General features: G+C 47.4%; 1 long non-coding RNA gene across 1 annotated transcript; it reads left to right on the forward strand.

Moving 5' to 3' along the window:
- Positions 1-352: 352 nt before the first annotated feature.
- Positions 353-8,955, forward strand: LOC144380251 (uncharacterized). Its single transcript, XR_013444234.1, has 2 exons — positions 353-4,238; positions 4,885-8,955. It is a non-coding gene; the product is annotated as an uncharacterized LOC144380251 (long non-coding RNA).
- Positions 8,956-12,269: the final 3,314 nt, after the last annotated feature.

Consider the following 12,269-nt stretch of genomic DNA (forward strand, 5'->3'; position numbering starts at 1 on the left):
ACCAAAAAAAAAAGGGAGAAGAACAAAAAAGATAAAGCAACCACGCACATACACAGAAATGTATAAAATAATATTATCAGACAGGTGAATAGAACAGAGCCATACACTAGATTTTGAGTGTATTTTGTTTTGTTAGAACACACTGCATCCCAAAGTTGTAAACAAAGCAAACTTAACAAATGTACAAAAACTAGATTAAATACCTTGAAGGATAGAATGTAAGTTTAGAGATGAAAATTTAAAAAGACTTGAACAGAGGGGGCGCCTGGGTGGCTCAGTCGTTAAGCGTCTGCCTTCGGCTCAGGTCATGATCCCGGGGTCCTGGGATCGAGCCCCGCATCGGGCTCCCTGCTCCGCGGGAAGCCTGCTTCTCCCTCTCCCACTGCCCCTGCTTGTGTTCCCTCTCTCGCTGTGTCTCTCTCTGTCTCTGTCAAATAAATAAATACAAATCTTAAAGGAAAAGATTTTATTTATTTATTTGAGAGAGACACAGAGATTGGGCGACAGAGATAGTGAGAGAGAGCACAAGTGGCGAGGAGAGGGAGAAGCAGGCTCCCCGCTGAACAGGGGGCCCGATGTGGGGCTCGACTCCAGGACCTGGGATCATGACCTGAGCCGAAGGCAGACACTTAGCTGACTGAGCCGCCCAGGAGCCCCTATGTGCTATTTCAAACACTTATGCAAACTTGCCCATTGAGGACATATGTCTCCCACCATCAGGGGGTTTAATGTGAAACGACTCAGAGTCACAAACTGTGTATGAAGTCGAGGTGCTCCAAGCAGTGCAGTGGAACAGACTTTTCACCCTCGAGAGCGTGCAGCGCCCTCCTGTTACAACCAGCCGACAAGTGCCGACAATATTGGAGCAGTGGGTCCAAGGGAGCTCAAGGGCCTTCAGGCCCGGGTCCCTGTGTTTCGTTTGAGAGTGACAGGACTTCTTGTAGCTGTAATAGACGCTGTTGATGAAATACGTTGTCGTGAGTGATGAGGCGAAGAGCCAGAACACGGCAGGCTGCACATTTCCAGGTGGCCCCAGGAGAGATGCCCCGCTGGGTGGTTGCTCCACGCACACCCTCTCCCCTCCATGGTCTCTCTGGAGCCAGGGCCCTTCCTCTGGGTCTTCAGATGCATCAGGTGCCTTCATCCCTGCCCACGTGGACCCGGGAGGGCAGCCCCCGCACGGAAGTTCCCTCAGGCCACTGGCAGGGGGGAGGCCGGGGCTTCGTGGACCCAAGCTGCAAAGACTCCTCCAAAAAGGGAAGGTCCGCTCAACAAGCCCAGGCCTGGTGAGCCCATCGTGGCTACCACGTCCCAGGGCTGCGTGGGGGTCAAACCTGTGGTAAGAAATCCCGTCTCTCAATGTGAACCCCAAGGGTACCCTTGAGCCCAGAAAGAGGACAGGCCCCAGAGCACCATCTGGCTCTCTTGGGTGAGGATGGTTGATATTCCAAGAAGCAGTTGCTCTGCTCCCTTTCTTGTGACTTTGCAGCTCTGCCCGCTCGGAGGGGTTCCCTCCATGCCTATCCTGGAGCCCGTGAGTGGGAGGAACCAAGAGGCATGTTTTGTGCCCTCTGCAAAGTGTCCTCTTTGCCCTCACCGTTTGTTACCGCCATGAGTGACTCTCCTCCTCTCTCCTCTGCACTGCCTGCTAGACGCTTCCCCTTTAGGGTGCTAATTCTATTTAGTATTTCAGAAAAGGCAAAGGTTTTCTTAAACACAAGGGAGCTCCCATGGCCACACAGAGCACCTGACTCAGGAGCTTCCCCACCTGCTCATCTAAGGTGTCTCCCTCCACACCATCCCCTGTCCTCATTCTGCCATTTTGATTCCCATTATTTTAAATTTTATTTTTAGTGAAGACACATTGTTTTTAGTAGGCTTCATGCCCAGCACGGAGCCCAACACGGGGCTGGAACACCAACCCTGAGATCAAAACCTGAGCTGAGATCAAGAGTTGGATGCTTAACCAACTGAGCCACCCAAGAACTTCTATTTTTATTTTTTGAAGTAAGCTTGAGACCACCACAAGAGTCTCCTACTCTATGGACTGAGTCAGCCAGGCACCCCCTTTTCTCTTTTCCTTTCTTTCTTTTTCTTTTTTTTCTTTTTAAGATTTTATTTATTTATTTATTTGACAGAGAGAGACAACGAGAGAGGGAACACATGGAGGGGGAGTGGGAGAGGGAGAAGCAAGCCTCACGCCGAACAGGGAGCCCGACGCGGGGCTCGATCCCAGGACTCTGGGATCATGACCTGAGCCGAAGACAGACGCATAACAACTGAGCCACCCAGGCGCCCCACTTTCTTTTTATTTTGTGATGTCACATCTTAGGTTCCTCAGCTCTCTTGAATCCTTTCATCTGTCCCCCTTCCACACTGCTACCTCCTCTACCCCTGTTTCCATCCCTGCCCGGCCCTTCTCCTGATATGTCCCGATCATCACTGGAGTTTTGAGCCGCTTCCCTACTGTGGGCTCTTGAGGGGCTCAGAGACCCCACAAGTAACCATCTGGGGTGAAACGGCCTGATTGAGAACAGGAATTGAAACTCACCCACCAACACTTTGTATTTGTCACACCCAGAACTTCCTCTTTGAAGGCAAGAAGGTTTCAAAGGCCCCAGACTCTTCACCCCAATTTTCTCTCTTAAAGAAATCTGTTAAAAAGGATAGTAGGTTAAAAACAATAACATTACACTTACTACCATTAGCCATACACCAGTGTACAGTAGAGCGGGGGTATACGAATCTCATTGCCATACAACGCATCTCTAGCACGTGTTCATTTTGTGACTGAAGATCTGGACCCACAGCTCTGCGTTTCCTCTTCCCTGCCCCCACTGGATCCCATGGTTCTTTCTGTTTCTATACATTTGACTACTTTAGATACCACGTGTCAGGAGAATCATAGGGTATTTGTCTTTCTGTGACTTGCTCATTTCACTTGGCAGAAGGGCCAGAATATCCTTCTTTTCTAAGATTGAAGAAAATTCCGTTGTATGTAGATGCCTCCGGTTCTTTCTCCATTCCTCTGTGTGTGGACATGTGGGTGCTTGACTCTGGAGAAGAACACTGCAACGAACGGGGATGTGCAAGTATCCTTCGTAACGTTGCTTCCAATTCTTATGGCTGTAACATCAGGAGTGAGATGGCTCCATCACATGGTAAGTCTATTTCTTCCTTTGGAGGAAACTCTGCACCTTGTTCCACGGCAGATGGGCCATTTTACATTTTCACTGACATCGGGCCAGGGTTCCAATGCCTCCAGATCCTCCCCAACACGAGTTGTTTTACGGTTTTTGGGTTTTGGGTTCTTTTGGTTATTGTTGTTGATGGTGGCCATCCTAACGGGTGTGACATGATATGTCTTTGTTCTTTGATTTGTTTTCTGTAATGATTACTGGTGCTGAGCCTGTTCTCAGAAGCTTGGTGGCCATTGCATATCTTTGGAGAAATGCCTCTTCAAGATTTTTGCCTCTTCAAGATTGTTTCCTTGGGTAGTTTGTTTTCCTTGTTGTTGTGAATTTTAGAGTTTTTTACATCTTCTCGATTTGAATCCCTTACCAGACATAAGAATTACAATCTTTTCCCCATTGTGTAGGTTCCCTTTTCCCCAAGTTGATTGTTTCTCCTGTGGGCCAACAGTCTGTAAGCTTGAAATGGCCCCAGTTTTCTCGTTGGCTTTTGTTGCCTGTGCTTTTGGCGTCATGTCCCAGACATCATTGCCAAATCCAATGTCATGAAGCTTTTCTCCCCTTCTCCTCTCTCAGCTTCACGGTCTTAGGTTCTCTGTTGAGACGCATTATCTATTTTCAGTTAATTTTTGTGTATGGTAGAAAGGAAGGGTCCGGTTTCCTTCTTTGTATGTGGATATCCATTCTTCCCAAGCCTTTTCATTGAAGGGACTGTCCTTTCTCATTCGAGTGGGATTGGCACCCTGGGGAAGATCATTTGGCCATGTGTGGAAGGCTCTGAAATTTGGGGGCTCTCTGTTCTGTTCATTTGGTCTATGTGTCTGTCTCTGTGTCTACGCCAGGACCTCACTCTTTGGTTTCCTGTAGCTCAGTAATATGTTTTGAAATCGGGAAGTACAAGCCTCCCACTTCTACTCTTTCTAGATTGTTCTGGCTCCTTGGGGTCTGTTGAGATACCGTATGAATTGAAGGATGAATTTTTTCTCCTTCCTGCCCAGCATGCCATTAGGATTTTAATGTGGATTGCATGTGTACATCACTTTGGGGGTATGTACTTTTTAAACAAGATTTTATTTATTTCTATGTGAATGAGAGAGAGTACGAGTGGGGGAAGAGGCAGAGGGAGAGGGAGAAGTAGACTCCACGCTGAGCAGGGAGCCCGACACAGGCAGGCTCCCCATTTCCAGGTCAGCCCCAGGGACCTCCGGGGTTCACCGGGGAGGGTTGTTCCACTCACACCCTTTCCCACTCCACGGTGTCTCTCCTGACCCAAGGGGGGCGTTCTCGTGAGCCTTAGGAGTCTCACCACTGCTCACACTGCAATGTGGGTCCCCTGGAACCTGAGTTTGGGGGCTCTATTCCTTCCCCCAGCTCAGTCCTCAACCCAGCTGGCTCTACTCTGGCCAAATTTGGGATACATGCCCCACAACTGGTAAAGACGCCTTCGACCAGTTCATGGTTCATACTTCTTTCACCTTGAACTTCTCCCGGGGAGTGAAGACATCTCTAAAACCCCTGGGATGCTGAGCCCCAGAATATAGGCTGAGAAACCACCCCCACCCCCATCCACCATGCGGGAAATCTCACCCAGGCTTCGGATCCCTCCCTCCCCAGCCCACCCTACGCCATGGCATGGAGCTCTCTTTCTCATCACCGTGGTTTTTCCCTCCTCCTCCTGGGATCCTGGCCACAGAGCCTGAGCCACACAGGAGAAAGAAGTCAGCCTAGGACGGGGCAATAAGGCTGCAGACACTCTACTTGTGGATAAGAAGTTTATTTGCTCTTTCGTGTCAAAAAAGAAAGAACTGAGGCTGCAGAGCAAAACAAAACTCTTTTTGAAATCTGGGAGACACAGAATCAAGAGGAACCGTAAATGTGCTCTGAGCGGGGGAGGAGATAGAGTGGATGAAGGTAAACCCGCAGGCTTGTGGAAGTTCTTCTGAAAGAAAGATGATCGGTGGGGCGCCTGCGTAGATCAGTCGTTAAGCGTCTGCCTTCGGCTCAGGTCATGATCCCAGGGTCCTGGGATCGAGCCCCAAATCGGGCTCCCTGCTCCGCGGGACGCCTGCTTCTCCCTCTCCCACTCTCCCTGCTTGTGTTCCCTCTCTCGCTGTGTCTCTCTCTGTCAAATAAATAAATAAATAAAATCTTAAAAAAAGAGAAAGATGATTGGTGCGGCATAAATAACTGGCTTTACTATATATAGAGACGGTAGTTGCGAGGTGGAGTTCAGCAAAATAAGCTTCCATCTGAGAACCGTGGCAGAATGTAGCAGTTTGTGGTAGGCACAGGCCGGGTCCAGAGTTGGACGTGCATAGGACCTTTTTCTACAATGGCCTCTGGGCTCCATGTTAGGACTGCTTAACATTAGTGATTCAATTTTGGTGTTTCCATTCACAGTTGTGAGCCAGTCTTCTTTGCGAGTTTGGGACAAGGGGCCAGGCTCAGGGAGAGAGCTGAGCACACACACAAGCCTCCCATGACAGTAGATAAGCTAGTAAAGTAATTTGCTCTCCTCCTGGTGCTAAGTATTCCCCCAAGGAACCCAGATCGCTTAGGTGTTTAAGAGTAGCTAAAGCACAACCACAGCTATGGGTTTAGAAAACCTCTTCTTGCGTCGAGAATAACATGGCATATTTAGGAAGACTTCTCCGACCTTCAGTTGGAGTATAATGGAAGCAAGATTGCTCAGGACATAAATAAGGGTCTTCTTCAACAGACACTGGCACATCTTTTTTAAACAATCTGTGAACTTCCATTGGTTCTCCAGTGATGTCTTGAATAATTCAGGAACATAAAATCTGATCTTATCCAGGACAAAGGTAGCTACAAGTTCCACCACTGATTCCACGATCCAACGTTTGATACTGAACATAATTCAATTGTGATAGCCGAAGGGTGTGTACACTTACTTATCCGCTCCGGTCGCAAAAAAGACGATCAAGCCCGGAGGGCCGGCCTTTTATAGTTTCTGCAGTGAGTCATGCTGCGTCATCACGTTGTCACTCGCAGGAAGGGCTCCTGGCCAATCAGCTTGTTGTACTCTGGCCAAATTTGGGATACATGCCCCACAACTGGTAAAGACGCCTTTGACCAGTTCATGGTTTGTACTTCTCTCCCCTTGAACTTCTCCTGGGGAGAGGAGACATCTCCAAAGCCCCTGGGATTCTGAGCCCCAGAATATCAGCCTCGGAAGTCACCCCCACCCCATCCTCCATGCAGCAAATCTCACCCAGGCTGCGGGACCCCCCACCCCACCCCACCCCATCCCATGGAGCTCTCTTTCTCATCACCGTGGTTTTTCCCTACTCCTCCTCGGATCCTGGCCATAGAGCCTGAGCCACACAGGAGAAAAGAAGTCAGGCCAGAATGGGGCAATAAGGCTGCAGACACTGCATTTGTTGATACGAAGTTTATTTGCTCAGTTGTGTGAAACAAGAAAGAACCGAGGCTCCAAACCAAATCAAACCTTTATTGAAATCTGAGACAGATTCAGGACGAACCTGAAATGTGCTCTGGGCGGGGAGAGAAAGAGTTGATGAAGGTAAAACCTGTAGGTTTATATCAATTCTGAAAGAATTAGGATTGTTTTTTATAAAAAACTAGCTTTATGATATATAAATAGGTCAGTGTGGCAGTAGCTCAGTGGGGCTCAGTGAAATAAGCTCCTTCTGAGAACTGTGGCAGAATAGAACCGTTTGTGGTTGGCACAGGCTAGAATTTCAGGTTACACCCAGATGCGATGGTGCATAGGACTGAGCTCCATGTTAGGGCTCCGAAACATTAGTGATTCAATTTGAAAATTTCTGTTCATATTTGTGAGCCAGGCTTCTTTGTGAGTTTGGTACAATGTGACAGTTGACGAAGAGAGAGCTGAGCACACACACAAGCCTCCCATGACAGTAGATAAGCTAGTAGAGTAATTTGCTCTCCTCCTGGTGCTAAGTATTCCCCCAAGGAACCCAGATCGCTTAGGTGTTTAAGAGTAGCTAAAGCACAACCACAGCTGTGGGTTTAGCAAAGCTCTTCTTGCGTCGAGAACAACACGGCATATTTAGGAAGACTTCTCCGACCTTCAGTTGGAGTATAATGGAAGCAAGATTGCTCAGGACAGAAATAAGGCTCTTCTTCAACAGACACTGACTCATCTTTTTTAAACAATCCGTGAACTTCCATTCGTTCTCCAGTGATGTCTTGAATAATTCAGGAACATAGAATCTGATCTTATCCAGGACAAAGGTAGCTGCAAGTTCCACCACTGATTCCACGATCCAATGTTTGATACTGAACATCATTCAATTGTGATAGCCCAAGGGTGTGTACAATTGTGATAGCCCAAGGGTGTGTCTGCTCCGGTCGCAAAAAAGACAATCAAGCCCGGAGGCCCAGCCTTTTATAGTCTCTGCATGGCTCTTGGTGCTCCAGAGATTCTGTAAATGAGCAGCTTTTCCCTTGCAGTTGTCCCACGCGCCAGTGGGGCTCCATTTCATTTCATTTGGGGTTCCGGCATTGTGTAAGAGAGGACATTAGTCATTTGGGACAATATGAATTTCAGGCTGAATGTTAGGTAAATGAATGTATATACATACAAATTTCAAATGATAATTATCATTTGAAAAAACCACACGCTGTTCCTCCTTTAAACCATTAATGCTGTGAATTACACTGAATTTCTTTTTTTTTAAATTTTTTTATTGTTATGTTAATCCCCATACATTACATCATTAGTTTTAGATATAGTGTTCCATGATTCATTGTTTGTGCATAACACCCAGTGCTCCATGCAGAACGTGCCCTCCTCAATACCCATCACCAGGCTAACCCATCCTCCCACCCCCCTCCCCTCTAGAACCCTCAGTTTGTTTTTCAGAGTCCATTGTCTCTCATGGTTCTTCTCCCCCTCCGATTTCCCCCCCTTCATTCTTCCCCTCCTGCTACATTCTTCTTCTTCTTTTTTTCTTTCTTAACATATATTGCATTATTTGTTTCAGAGGTACAGATCTGAGTACACTGAATTTCTACTGTTTCATTATATTCCTGTTTTTTCATCATATTTCATTTATTTCAATATATTTCATTATATTCTTTTTTTTTTCTTTTTTTTCTTTTTTTAAGATTTTATTTATTTATTTGAGAGAGAGAGAATGAGAGAGAGCACATGAGAGTGGGGAGGGTCAGAGGGAGAAGCAGACTCCCTGCGAAGCAGGGAGCCCGATGCGGGACTCGATCCAGGGACTCCAGGATCATGACCTGAGCCGAAGGCAGTCGCTTAACCAACTGAGCCACCCAGGCGCCCCTATTTCATTATATTCTACTGTTTCATTCTATTCCATCAATACACCCTATATTCAGTGATTACCTACAAAAATGGGACCAGATGGAGTGAAAAAGAAACGCTTGAGTAGCCATATGAACCAACAAACAAATTGAGTTACTATTTTGGACCTAGATCGATTGGTAGGAGAGATTTTTAAACATTAAACGTGAAACATTCTAATCTTACCCCTACTAGTACAGAAAAGAGAAAGAGGGCTCAGTCAGCGGCTCAGTCGTGAAGCGTCTGCCTTCGGCTCAGGTCATGGTCCCAGGGTTGGGATCGAGCCCCGGGTTGGGTTCCCTGCTCTGCGGAGAGCCTGCTTCTCCCTCTCCCTCTGCCTGCCACTCTGCCTACTTGTGCTCTCTTTCTCTGTCCAATAAATAAGTAAAATCTTAAAAAAAAAAAAAAAAAAGAATATGATCAGACGGGTGAATAGAAAGAGCCATACACTAGATTTTGAGTGTATTTTGGTCTATTAGAAGAAACTGCATCCCAAAATTGTAAAGAAAGAAAACTTATATATGTACAAAAACAAGATTAAATACCTTGAAAGGACAGAATGTAACTTTAGAGAAAAAAAGAATTTAAAAAACTTAAAAAAAAAGAAAATTTAAAAAGACTTTAACCGAGCAAAAAAATGACAAAACAAAAAAATAAAACAACCTAAACCAAAAAAAAAAAGGGAGAAGAACAAAAAAGATAAAGCAACCACGCACATACACAGAAATGTATAAAATAATATTATCAGACAGGTGAATAGAACAGAGCCATACACTAGATTTTGAGTGTATTTTGTTTTGTTAGAACACACTGCATCCCAAAGTTGTAAACAAAGCAAACTTAACAAATGTACAAAAACTAGATTAAATACCTTGAAGGATAGAATGTAAGTTTAGAGATGAAAATTTAAAAAGACTTGAACAGAGGGGGCGCCTGGGTGGCTCAGTCGTTAAGCGTCTGCCTTCGGCTCAGGTCATGATCCCGGGGTCCTGGGATCGAGCCCCGCATCGGGCTCCCTGCTCCGCGGGAAGCCTGCTTCTCCCTCTCCCACTGCCCCTGCTTGTGTTCCCTCTCTCGCTGTGTCTCTCTCTGTCTCTGTCAAATAAATAAATACAAATCTTAAAGGAAAAGATTTTATTTATTTATTTGAGAGAGACACAGAGATTGGGCGACAGAGATAGTGAGAGAGAGCACAAGTGGCGAGGAGAGGGAGAAGCAGGCTCCCCGCTGAACAGGGGGCCCGATGTGGGGCTCGACTCCAGGACCTGGGATCATGACCTGAGCCGAAGGCAGACACTTAGCTGACTGAGCCGCCCAGGAGCCCCTATGTGCTATTTCAAACACTTATGCAAACTTGCCCATTGAGGACATATGTCTCCCACCATCAGGGGGTTTAATGTGAAACGACTCAGAGTCACAAACTGTGTATGAAGTCGAGGTGCTCCAAGCAGTGCAGTGGAACAGACTTTTCACCCTCGAGAGCGTGCAGCGCCCTCCTGTTACAACCACCCGACAAGTGCCGACAATATTGGAGCAGTGGGTCCAAGGGAGCTCAAGGGCCTTCAGGCCCGGGTCCCTGTGTTTCGTTTGAGAGTGACAGGACTTCTTGTAGCTGTAATAGACGCTGTTGATGAAATACGTTGTCGTGAGTGATGAGGCGAAGAGCCAGAACACGGCAGGCTGCACATTTCCAGGTGGCCCCAGGAGAGATGCCCCGCTGGGTGGTTGCTCCACGCACACCCTCTCCCCTCCATGGTCTCTCTGGAGCCAGGGCCCTTCCTCTGGGTCTTCAGATGCATCAGGTGCCTTCATCCCTGCCCACGTGGACCCGGGAGGGCAGCCCCCGCACGGAAGTTCCCTCAGGCCACTGGCAGGGGGGAGGCCGGGGCTTCGTGGACCCAAGCTGCAAAGACTCCTCCAAAAAGGGAAGGTCCGCTCAACAAGCCCAGGCCTGGTGAGCCCATCGTGGCTACCACGTCCCAGGGCTGCGTGGGGGTCAAACCTGTGGTAAGAAATCCCGTCTCTCAATGTGAACCCCAAGGGTACCCTTGAGCCCAGAAAGAGGACAGGCCCCAGAGCACCATCTGGCTCTCTTGGGTGAGGATGGTTGATATTCCAAGAAGCAGTTGCTCTGCTCCCTTTCTTGTGACTTTGCAGCTCTGCCCGCTCGGAGGGGTTCCCTCCATGCCTATCCTGGAGCCCGTGAGTGGGAGGAACCAAGAGGCATGTTTTGTGCCCTCTGCAAAGTGTCCTCTTTGCCCTCACCGTTTGTTACCGCCATGAGTGACTCTCCTCCTCTCTCCTCTGCACTGCCTGCTAGACGCTTCCCCTTTAGGGTGCTAATTCTATTTAGTATTTCAGAAAAGGCAAAGGTTTTCTTAAACACAAGGGAGCTCCCATGGCCACACAGAGCACCTGACTCAGGAGCTTCCCCACCTGCTCATCTAAGGTGTCTCCCTCCACACCATCCCCTGTCCTCATTCTGCCATTTTGATTCCCATTATTTTAAATTTTATTTTTAGTGAAGACACATTGTTTTTAGTAGGCTTCATGCCCAGCACGGAGCCCAACACGGGGCTGGAACACCAACCCTGAGATCAAAACCTGAGCTGAGATCAAGAGTTGGATGCTTAACCAACTGAGCCACCCAAGAACTTCTATTTTTATTTTTTGAAGTAAGCTTGAGACCACCACAAGAGTCTCCTACTCTATGGACTGAGTCAGCCAGGCACCCCCTTTTCTCTTTTCCTTTCTTTCTTTTTCTTTTTTTTCTTTTTAAGATTTTATTTATTTATTTATTTGACAGAGAGAGACAACGAGAGAGGGAACACATGGAGGGGGAGTGGGAGAGGGAGAAGCAAGCCTCACGCCGAACAGGGAGCCCGACGCGGGGCTCGATCCCAGGACTCTGGGATCATGACCTGAGCCGAAGACAGACGCATAACAACTGAGCCACCCAGGCGCCCCACTTTCTTTTTATTTTGTGATGTCACATCTTAGGTTCCTCAGCTCTCTTGAATCCTTTCATCTGTCCCCCTTCCACACTGCTACCTCCTCTACCCCTGTTTCCATCCCTGCCCGGCCCTTCTCCTGATATGTCCCGATCATCACTGGAGTTTTGAGCCGCTTCCCTACTGTGGGCTCTTGAGGGGCTCAGAGACCCCACAAGTAACCATCTGGGGTGAAACGGCCTGATTGAGAACAGGAATTGAAACTCACCCACCAACACTTTGTATTTGTCACACCCAGAACTTCCTCTTTGAAGGCAAGAAGGTTTCAAAGGCCCCAGACTCTTCACCCCAATTTTCTCTCTTAAAGAAATCTGTTAAAAAGGATAGTAGGTTAAAAACAATAACATTACACTTACTACCATTAGCCATACACCAGTGTACAGTAGAGCGGGGGTATACGAATCTCATTGCCATACAACGCATCTCTAGCACGTGTTCATTTTGTGACTGAAGATCTGGACCCACAGCTCTGCGTTTCCTCTTCCCTGCCCCCACTGGATCCCATGGTTCTTTCTGTTTCTATACATTTGACTACTTTAGATACCACGTGTCAGGAGAATCATAAGGTATTTGTCTTTCTGTGACTTGCTCATTTCACTTGGCAGAAGGGCCAGAATATCCTTCTTTTCTAAGATTGAAGAAAATTCAGTTGTATGTAGATGCCTCCGGTTCTTTCTCCATTCCTCTGTGTGTGGACATGTGGGTGCTTGACTCTGGAGAAGAACACTGCAACGAACGGGGATGTGCAAG

Source organism: Halichoerus grypus, chromosome 15 (assembly GCF_964656455.1).
Source record: "Halichoerus grypus chromosome 15, mHalGry1.hap1.1, whole genome shotgun sequence".
NCBI lineage: Eukaryota > Metazoa > Chordata > Mammalia > Carnivora > Phocidae > Halichoerus > Halichoerus grypus.